The sequence below is a fragment of the Hylobates moloch genome, unplaced genomic scaffold (genome assembly GCF_009828535.3).
Source record: "Hylobates moloch isolate HMO894 unplaced genomic scaffold, HMol_V3 SCAFFOLD_22, whole genome shotgun sequence".
NCBI lineage: Eukaryota > Metazoa > Chordata > Mammalia > Primates > Hylobatidae > Hylobates > Hylobates moloch.
Window position 1 is genome coordinate 29216880 of NW_026652297.1, and position 10442 is coordinate 29227321.

The 10442-nt window shown below is 37.0% G+C and overlaps 1 protein-coding gene across 1 annotated transcript in view; it reads left to right on the forward strand.

Annotated features, from left to right (window-relative positions):
- ADAMDEC1 (ADAM like decysin 1) overlaps positions 1 to 9204 on the forward strand; it is a 43455-nt gene extending 34251 nt beyond the window's left edge. The window contains exon 15 of the transcript XR_009211631.1: positions 9092 to 9204. The gene's annotated coding sequence lies outside the window, so the exon portion shown is untranslated. The remainder of the gene's footprint in view (positions 1 to 9091) is intronic.
- The last annotated feature ends 1238 nt before the right edge of the window (positions 9205 to 10442 follow it).

A 10442-nucleotide genomic window follows, 5' to 3' on the forward strand; every position in this document is an offset into this window, starting at 1 on the left:
TTTGATTATTTAGGGTGCTACTCCTCCCCCTGTGGGTTAAAGAGAGATACAGAAGAAATAATCAATTTGAAGAAGATGGATTTGTATCTGGGAATTTTACAGCTCAGCTACTCTGAGGACATCTTTTTGACACAGTAGATACAGACCTCATACTACAAAAGAATATTCACCAAAACAGATGTAATAATCTTAGCTAAAATGGAAGGCCCTGGGTTGAGAGCAGAGACATGAAAAACTCAATACTAAATTACTTTTTAAAGGAAAGAAAAATCCAGACAGTACTCAATAGTAAAGTCCTCTTTAAGCATGTGAGCACAGGAAGATAAAAACTTCGGCTGAGATCGGGTGCGGTGGCTCATGCCTGTAATCTCAGCGCTGCGGTAGGCTGATGTGGGCAGACCACGAGGTCAGAAGTTCAAGATCAGTCTGGCTAACATGGTGAAACGCTGTTTCTACTAAAAATACAAAAATTAGCCGGGTGTGGTGGTGGGGGCCTGTAATCCTAGCTACTCAGGAAGCTAAGGCAGATGAATCACTTGAACCCGGAAGGCAGAGGTTGCAGTGAGCCGAGATCACAGCACTGCACTCCAGCTTGGTCAACAGTTGAGCAAGACTCCAACTCAAAAAAAAAAAAAAAAAAAAAAATGGGTTAAATGCTGGGAAATGAACTTTCTCATGGCCTGCTAGGCAACTATCACCAGCTAGAGATTGTTAGTGGTTGTGTTTTCCCTGCGTTTTTTGAGTTTCCTCTATGGCCCTAGATCAGGACAATAGGCATCTATTATAGGCTCTGATTACAAAGAGCAGAGAGAATTATTTATTTCCCTGCTAATTACTCTAAAAACGTTAAAGTTGAAAGAAAGAGTACCACCTCCTGTATCCATCAGCAAATGGCACCGTGCCTACCACCATCCTTTACCATTCAGGCCCCGCTGCCTCAAAATCCTCCATTGTTGTCATGAGTCATTGATCAGCATGGGCAATGGCACCTTCCAGAGTTAGCCTCTGTGCAAAGAAAGCAGAACTGGGCAGAGAGACACCTGGAAAAATGGAAAGCATTGTCAGGGATGTGTGACTCACTGGGTACCTTCCAAATAGCATGTGGTTGGTTACCATATTTCAAGTGCTTTCACATTTTAACATATATGAAATTGGGATACTGCTTGTAGTGTATATGTATGTAGATTCTTTGTACATATACATACACACATAGAAACACATACACTTTATAAGGTAGTGTTCCCCTTTTTCCCCTCAAAAAGTATGATGAAATAGATGCTGTCTATTCCACGTCTATTCCAGCATGATATCTGTGAATGGAGGAAATGCACTCATTACCACAGCCTTTGTAATATGTTAATAATACTAACCGAATGAGTCTGTATTTTCAGGTGTTCTGTGGCTTGCTTTTTTGCATTAGGAAATCTTGCAGCTTGCTTCTCTTTTATTAGGCAATTGTGACACCTGCTGTCAGAAACAAAGAACTTACCCTCTTCTCAAAAGCAGGCCTTTTCTATGGAAAAGAAAGAAACATTGCTAGATGAAAACTTCTGGGGTATGATGAGCAAATAAGTTTTTTTGTTTTTTTTTTTTCTGACCGTTTAAAGTCCAGTATTAAGCAAATTGTTTAAAGTCCATTATTAAGCAGGTAGCATTTTTCATTGAAACATTCTAAACAGCCCCAAACCTGTGTCTCTACCTCCCCATTGCTGGCTTTTTCCCTGAGGATGTGGTGGTGAGCCATTTAGAGACCGATAGTTTGGACTAATATTTGCAGGCATCTAACCAACCTTTGGGCAGGTAGGTAGCACTTTTTTCTAGTTTCTAGCTACCTACGTACGTTTGCCTCATATCTCCTTTTTGGAGATATGACTTTATTAAGGTATAATTTATATACAATAAAATGCACTTACTTTAAGGGCACAGTTCAATGAATTTTAACAAATGTGACAGTTTCTACAATCATAATATAAAGCATTTCCATTACCCATTCCTTTATGCCCCTTCCTTGTCAGCCCCAACTTCACCCTGGGTCCCAGGCAATCACTGATCCGCTATCACTATAAATTAAGTTTGTCTTTTCTAGCGTCAAGCAAAGGGCCTCATCCCGAATGCATGTTTTGTGCCCAGCATCTTTCACTCAGCGTAACGTTTAACAGGTTCATTTATTGTTCCAGTTACTATTGCTGCATAACTAGTCACCTTAAACTCAGTGGCAGGGAACAATCATTTTAGCATGTTCATTGATCCCGTAGGTCAGACTTTCATCAGGCCACAAGAGCGACAGCTCTGTGATATGTAGGGCCTCAGCTGGGAATATGGGCAGACTAAGGGTGAATAAATGCTTGGGTGCCAGTGTAATGGGGGTGTTCTCACTCACGTGCCTAAGGATTGATGCTAATTACTGGTAGAGACCTCAAAGGCATGTATGGACTGGAACACTTGTATGTCGTCTTCTCACAGCTTCACGGTCTCAGAATAGTGAGAATCATTGCATGGTAGGTCAGGATTCCAGGCAGAAGCCATTTGGCTTTTTCTGACCTAGTCATGGAGGTTACGTAGTGTCACTTTGGTTGGGTTATGTTGCTTTTAAGTACATTATCACGGTCAGTGTAGATTTAAGGGAAGACCCAAACAATTTGACAAAGGATCTGTGGATATATATTAAAGCTGCCACATTATTTAATTGTACCGGAATCATTTTTTAAAAATCATTTTTAATGATTTTTTAAGAAATCATCTTTTAACTGTTCATGGGTAGTTAGGGAGTTTCCAGTTTTTGGCTATTATGAATATAACTGTAATGAACATTTGTGTACAAGTCTTTGTGTGGGCATATATTTTCATTTCTCAGAGTAAATACCAAGAGTAAAATTTCTAGGCCATATGGCAATATATATTTAACTTTATAAGAAACTGACAAAATGTTTTCTAGAATGATGTCACTTTACATCCCCGACAGCCATATGTGAGAATTCAAGTTGCTTTACATTTTCAACAACGGTTAGTATTGTCAGTTTTTTCAAATGTTAGTCATTCAACTGTATATATAATGTTATCTCATTGTAATTTTAACTTTCATTTCCTTGATGACTAATGTCATTGAGCGCAGTTTTGAATGCTTATTGGCACAAATGTGTTGCAATCATTTGCTTGTCTTTAATGAGTTATTTGTCCTATTATTGAATGATTGCAGTTCTTTACATATTCCCAATACAAGTTCTTTGTTAGATAGACACACTACACAAATATTCCCAGGCTATTGTTTTTTCCTGTTCATTTTCTTAATGTTGTCTTTCCAAGAAGTTTTTGATGAAGTCTAAATAATTTTTTTCTTTTGTGTCTTATTTTCTCTGTACTAAGAAATCTTTGCATCTCTTTGGTTGCTAAGATTTTCTCCTATATTTTCTTCCAGAATTGTATTGTTTTAGCTCTTACATTAGATTTATGATGCATTTCCAGTTAATTTTTATGCATGATGATAGATATGGTTTAATGTTCATCTTTTCCATTCCTATGTCCAATAATTCTAGCACCGTTAATTGAAAAAAAGTATCCTTCCCTCATTGAATTACCTTTGTACATTTGCAAAAATAATTAGTGAGCATAGACATGAGAGTCCATTTCTGTCCTCCTTATTCTGTTCCATTGATCTGTACGTCAACGTTTTGGATGTTTTGGCCTTGTTGAACTAATTTATTAGTTTCAATGGCTTTTTTTAAGAATCTTTAGGATTTTCTACATACAATATCATGCTGTCTGCAAATAAAGAGATTTTCACTAAAGGTGTACTAATGAGTACAGCTTTTATTCTTTTTCTTATTGTATCACAATATTAGGTACTCTAGAAAAATATTTAGTAGAATTGTTGAGGATGAATATCCTTGTCTTGTATTTGATCTTATGGGGGAAACATTCCCTCATTCACGATAAAGCACGCTTTCTCAATCTCATATGGAGGAGGTAGACATATGGAGCTAGATAATTCTTCATTGTGCAAGGGGCTGTCTTGTGTATTATAGGATATTTTGCAACACTTCAGGCTTCTACTCACTAAACACAAGTGGAATGTCATCCTCCACCCTGTGACAAGCAAACCTGTCTCCAAACATTGTCAAAAGTTCCGTAGGGGCAAAAGTCGCTCCCAGTTGAGCAACATTGCTATGAAGTGTGATTTTAACTGTAGGTTTTATGGAGATGCACCTTACTAGGTTGAGAAATTTCTCCTCCATTTCTAGTTTCCTGAGAACTTTTATCATCAATGGGTTTAGAGCTTTCTCAAAGGATTTTATTGTTATAGTAAGTCATACGATTTTGAAGCGGCATCGCTGTCTGGGGTAAATACCCAAAATTCATCTGCTCACACCAGGGAAATCGAGGATGTGAACACAAAAGAAGTGAGTTTAAGAGCAGAGGTTTAGTAGGCAAAAGAAAGAGAAGAGCTCTCTCTCTTACAGAGAGAAAGGGGTTCTTGAGTGCGTCTTCTGGTTCTGTGGCGAAATGCATGGAGTTTTATAGATGGGCTTCAGGAGGCAGTGTCTGATTTACATAGAGCCCAAAAGATTGGTTGGGTCAGGTGTGCCATTCACATAGCGCAAAGAAGCTGACGGTCCTACCCTAATCTTTTATTATGAAGAGGGGGTCTCTGCCTGGCTGTTACCATGTTGCTTGCCCTTTTTTTTTTTTTTTTTTTTCTGCCGTGTCTCCTGCTTTGGCCTAGGCTGGAGTATGGTGGTGTGATCTTGATTCAATGCAACCTCAGCCTCCCAGGTTGAATCGATTCTCCTGCCTCAGCCTCCCTAGTAGCTGGGATTACAGGTGCTTGCCACCACGCCCAGCCAATTTTTGTATTTTTAGTAGAGACAGGGTTTCACCACATAGGCCAGGCTGGTCTCGAACTCCTCACCTCAGATGATCCGCCAGCCTGGGCCTCCCAAAGTGCTGGGATTACAGGCATGAGCCACCGCACCCAGCCTGCCTGTCTTTTTACTGTACACGTGGCAACAAAGAAAACCGAAGAGGGAACCTCCATTTTGAACATACCTGCCCCCAGGTAGCCTTTTCCTATTGGCACAGTTGCCGGCATTCACCTATACAAGCTTCCAGCTTGCTTATTTATATCTACAGCTCAATTTTACAGGCTGCTGTTTGTTAGAAAAGAAATTATTTGGAGGAGAAGACACGGTTTGGTTTTTGGCCTCAGCAATAACACCACACATCTACAACCATCTGATCTTTGACAAACCTGACAAAAACAAGTAATGGGGAAAGGATTCCCTATTTTATAAATGGTGTTGGGAAAACTGGCTAGCCATATGCAGAAAGCTGAAACAGGATCCCTTTCTTACACCTTATACAAAAATTAACTCAAGATGGATTAAAGACTTAAACGTAAGACCTAAAACCATAAAAACCCTAGAAGAAAACCTAGGCAATACCATTCAGGACATAGGCATGGGCAAAGACTTCATGACTAAAACACCAAAAGCAATGGCAACAGAAGCCAACATTGACAAATGGGATCTAATTAAACTAAAGAACTTGTGCACAGCAGAAGAAACTATCATCAGAGTGAACAGGCAACCTACAGAATGGGAGAACATTTTTGCAATCTATACATCTGACAAAGGGTTAACATCCAGAATCTACGAAGAACTTAAGCACATTTACAAGAAAAAAACAAACAACGCCATCAAAAAGTGGGTGAAGGATGTGAACAGACACTTCTCAAAAGAAGACATTTATGTGGCCAACAAACATATGAAAAAAAGCTCATCATCACTGGTCGTTAGAGAAATGCAAATAAAAACCACAATGAGATACTATCTCATGCCAGTTATAATGGCTGTCATTAAAAAGTCAGGAAACAACAGATGCTGGAGAGGATGTAGAGAAATAGGAACACTTTTACACTGTTGGTGGGACTGTAAACTAGTTCAACCATTGTGGAAGACAGTGTGGCGATTCCTCAAGGATCTAGAACTAGAAATACCATTTGACCCAGCAGTCGCATTAGTGGTTATATACCCAAAGGATTATAAATCATTCTACTATAAAGACATATGCATACATATGTTTACTGCGGCACTGTTCACAATAGCAAAGACTTGGAACCAACCCAAATGCCCATCAATGATAGACTGGATAAAGAAAATGTGGCACATATACACCATGGAATACTATGCAGCCATAAAAAAGAATCAGTTTATGTTCTTTACAGGGATATGCATGAAACTAGAAACTTCCTTCTCAGCATCATACACGGGGGCCTGTGGTGGGGTGTGGGCCTGGGGGAGGGATATCATTAGGAAAAATACCTAATGTAGATAACAGGTTGAGGGGTGCAGCAAACCACCATGGCACGTGTGTACTTGTGAAACAAACCTGCATGTTCTGCACACGTACCCCAGAACTTAAGTATAATAAAAAAAAAAGATATTATTTGAGGGCTGCTTTTTATTAAAAGGAAAATCTTACCAAGAACTCTTACCCTTCCTATATGCCTAAATAATTTATTTCTAGCTCCTGTATCAGTTTCTCTTTCTTAATGATGAAATGTAGGGGTTAATTTTTGAATGTTATTCCAAATTTGTATTTCTAGGGTAAGCTCCACCTGATCATATTATTCATTCATATATTACTATATTTCATTTATTTATATTTTTAACTATTTTCTTGCTCTCTTCATAAGAGATAAGCCAACCATTTTTAAAAAATGTTTTTGTATAGTTTTGGCAATAGGTTAACTCTGATCTCAAAATGTAATTGTGAACATTTTCCTTCATGCTCAAAATTTTAGAAGAGTACATGTAGAATTCTTAAGATACTGGCAGGAATTTCACCAAGGAAGTTATCTGGGTCTTGAGTTTGCATTGTGGGAAGGTTTAAAACTACAAATTCCATTTTTCTGGTGGCTAAATCTCTTCAGATTTTCTATATCTTGTTTAATTTGTTTTAATAACTTGAATCTCTTAAGGAATTTCCCATTTGATGTAGATTTTAAATATTTATTAGCATAAAGAGGTGCTGATCATAATCTCAAACACTTACCCAACAGTGTTGCTAGTCGATCACCAGTATTGTTTCCACCAAATTTGTGGTCTGTATATGAGGATATGTGAAAGTCCTTTTCACGAAACAACATAGAAGCATGGCAGAGAAGGTAGGAAAGTTCAATAGGAAATGCCAACACTGGTGCACATCAATTCACAGAAAAATTTCAGAAAGAACACAGCCATATAGAAAACGAATGTGAATGTGCTTTCCAAAAGCTATGCCCTAAGAGAAAAAAAAGCAGGTATTCATCATTATGCAAGACTTCAAAATATAGTTAATGATCATAAAAGTCAGTCAGTTCTTAGGAACTACTTCTGTTCCCACCATAATCTGTCTCTGTAGTATACTTTTTCACATGTCCAATTTTTCTATTTGGTTTTTTCACCTCTGTTTTAAATGGTCAGTGTTAGTTTTTACAATTTGCTATGCTATGTATTTCATTATTACACCATTTCCAACACTAAAGGTGTAAATTGTGTAAAGGCTTTTAGAAAGTTTTATATCTAAAATCTATCTAATCCATAGAAACATAAAAACATTTTCTCCATATTCCACAGAAATATAAAAGTAAGATCATAAAACCTATATTTACAAGAAAAATAGGTTAAAGTAGCACCAGGCAAAGTTCTTAAAATTCTCTTTTCTAGTAAATCCCATAGATCAACTAGTTTTCTAGTTAATTAATTCTCCCCATAGGGTAAAACACATTCACATGTAGGCCTGCGCATGTACACATGTAGAAAACAAATGAAAAATATAAATTCATTATTTTTACTAAAAAAGGTGACTATATTGTTTTATGTTTCTGTTTTACTTTCATCTGGGAAATTAAAATAAGCTTCACAGAATTAGAGGATCAAAATAGTTTGTTGTAAATTAGGAGGAAACATTCATTTTATTGACCTAAAATGTCCTCTCGGTAATTTTACTCTTTGGATAAAGTGCTTTTTCTCAGGGCATGCGGGTGAAGTCAGATTTCATTATTAGAAAAAGAGCATTTTAGAGCTAGAAAAGAACTTCAATATCTACCAACCTTAATGGATTTAAAGCTAATTTTAGAAAAAGGTATATTTAGGACACATATTGATTCCTAGTGCTGATTAAGTTCATGTTTCTTCGGAAGTATATATTGCCAGTTACCACTCTATTTTCCTATTACCTAAATGAGACCTTCTAACTGCTCTGAATCATAAGTCTTGGCAAGAAACAGACACTTGGTATTTTTTTTAAAAAAAGTTATTTACTTTTAATAGAGTTAGTGTGATATCCTGAAAAACAATTGGATTTTTAGGACATAGACTCAGGAATCCTTATTCTGCCACTTACTATCTGTGTGAATTTAGAAAGGAGAATTAGTTTACTCATCTATAAAATTACCACCCCATCCTCCCATTTTAAAGATGAGCACGTAGGATAGGCAAGCCCTGGATAAAGCATGGTTATGTTTCGCCATCTTTGGAAGGTTTAATAGAGATTGCTTAGCAGTATGGGTGACAGACAGTAAGCATTCAGCAAATGGAAGGTGATATTAGTAACTATCAATAATAGAAATGTTTTTTCTCTTTGTTCAATCTCAGATGTAATGTCACAGCTCTGCTGATTTTCTACTGCACCATTATCTCCCTGACCTAAACCGGTAGCCCAGGACACATGAGCACCTTTCTTTAAGTCCACTTTTTGGGGCCTACATTCTTTTGTGTCACATGTACTGACACAGTCCTTTACACACGCTAAACAAAGATTTCAACAAAGAGGGGTGCTCCAATGTCTAGGTAAAGAATTCCCAGAAGCTTATTATGAGGTTGGATATTAAAGAGACAAACTTGGCTTTTTCTAAAACAAAATATATCATTAAATTACACAGTAGGTCAAACAAATTATCTTTGTTTCTTGCATTGTCTTTTCTCCCTCTTCTATTTACGTGTGTTTATGTGTTTGCACATGCACGTATCTGAATGTACATGTGCAGTGCTCTGTTACTTTTACTGTTTGAGAGGCCTTCTATACATCTTCGTTCTTCTAATTTCCATTTCAGTTCTTCTTAAGAGCTCTTGTCAGCAAAATGTAATGCAGTAAACCTCTGGGGACAACAGATACTTCAAGCCAGAAGTACATCCTTAAGAAAATGATTCCTCCTTCCCTCCACCTGCCTTCTCGTAATATAATAGTGAGTTATAACTGCAGTTGTATAATTGGTAGAAAATCTATTTTAGAAGGAATATGATTTATTTATGCTCCATGTTTATTTCCTTGGAGTTTAATCTACTTAGCATTACTTTTTTTGGTGGGCCAAAACCTGGCCCAGAATCTGGTCGCCCTAAATAAATACTATTGAATATTTTTATCTTGAGTGGTTCAAAAATCTCCGCAAATTTAAAATGCTTACAAAAAAAAAATGGAAAATAACACTAACATAAAAAAAAAATCGCTTAAGCCAGAGGTTGATATACATTTTCTGTAAAGGCCAGATAGTATGTACATATTTTAGATCTCACAGGCCATACGGTTTCTCTTGCAACAATGTTGCTATTGTATCATGAAAGCAGCCACAGACAAGTAGACATGGCTATGTTCCAATAAAACTTTATTTATAAAACTTGCTGTGTTCCATATATTGCAGTATCCTTTCCCCTTAAGAAATGCAATGGCTGTCATTTTATTTCTTAATTTTGGAGAAAATCATGCAGCAGTCTTCCAAATTACTGAGAAAATCTTTCAAAATGCCTTGAAAATCATCACATTTAATATCCTATATTAAATACAGTTTGAGTACCCTTTCTCCAGCAAAAGAAAACTCCAGGAATAAAATCGCTGAGCCTGAAGTATAAGAATAAAATATATCAGTGTGAGAAAAACTAAATTAAGATCAAATCTGGCACAATAAAAACCATTTTCTTCTTTCCCCATTCCAATCCGTTATTCCAGATATCCTTATAATTAAAAAAAAAACCAAAAACAGGTCGAACAATTTTATGTCTGTATTTAAAATCTTTAGCAGCTATTGCCATCAGGATGAATTATCTCTTTACCCTAGCAAACTGACCTCTTCATGATCCATCTCCACAATCCCCGATTAGCCTTATCTCATGCACTGCCTTTCCTCTTCCCCAAACCCATTAACCGATTCCATTGCTAAACACATCTCCATTGAGCACCCAGTTCTAGGAATGTGTCAGAGTTTATATGTGCATTGACTTCATCTATATTGTTTTCAAGCATTTTCATTTCAATTCGTAACAACACTGTACTAGAGAGTACTTGTGGGCAAATCTCATCTTCCCATTAACATCTAACTTTTTTTTATCTTCTTCTTTTTTTTTTTTTGAGACAGAGTCTCCCTCTGTCCAGGCTGGGGTGCAGTGGCGCGATCTCAGCTCACTGCAACC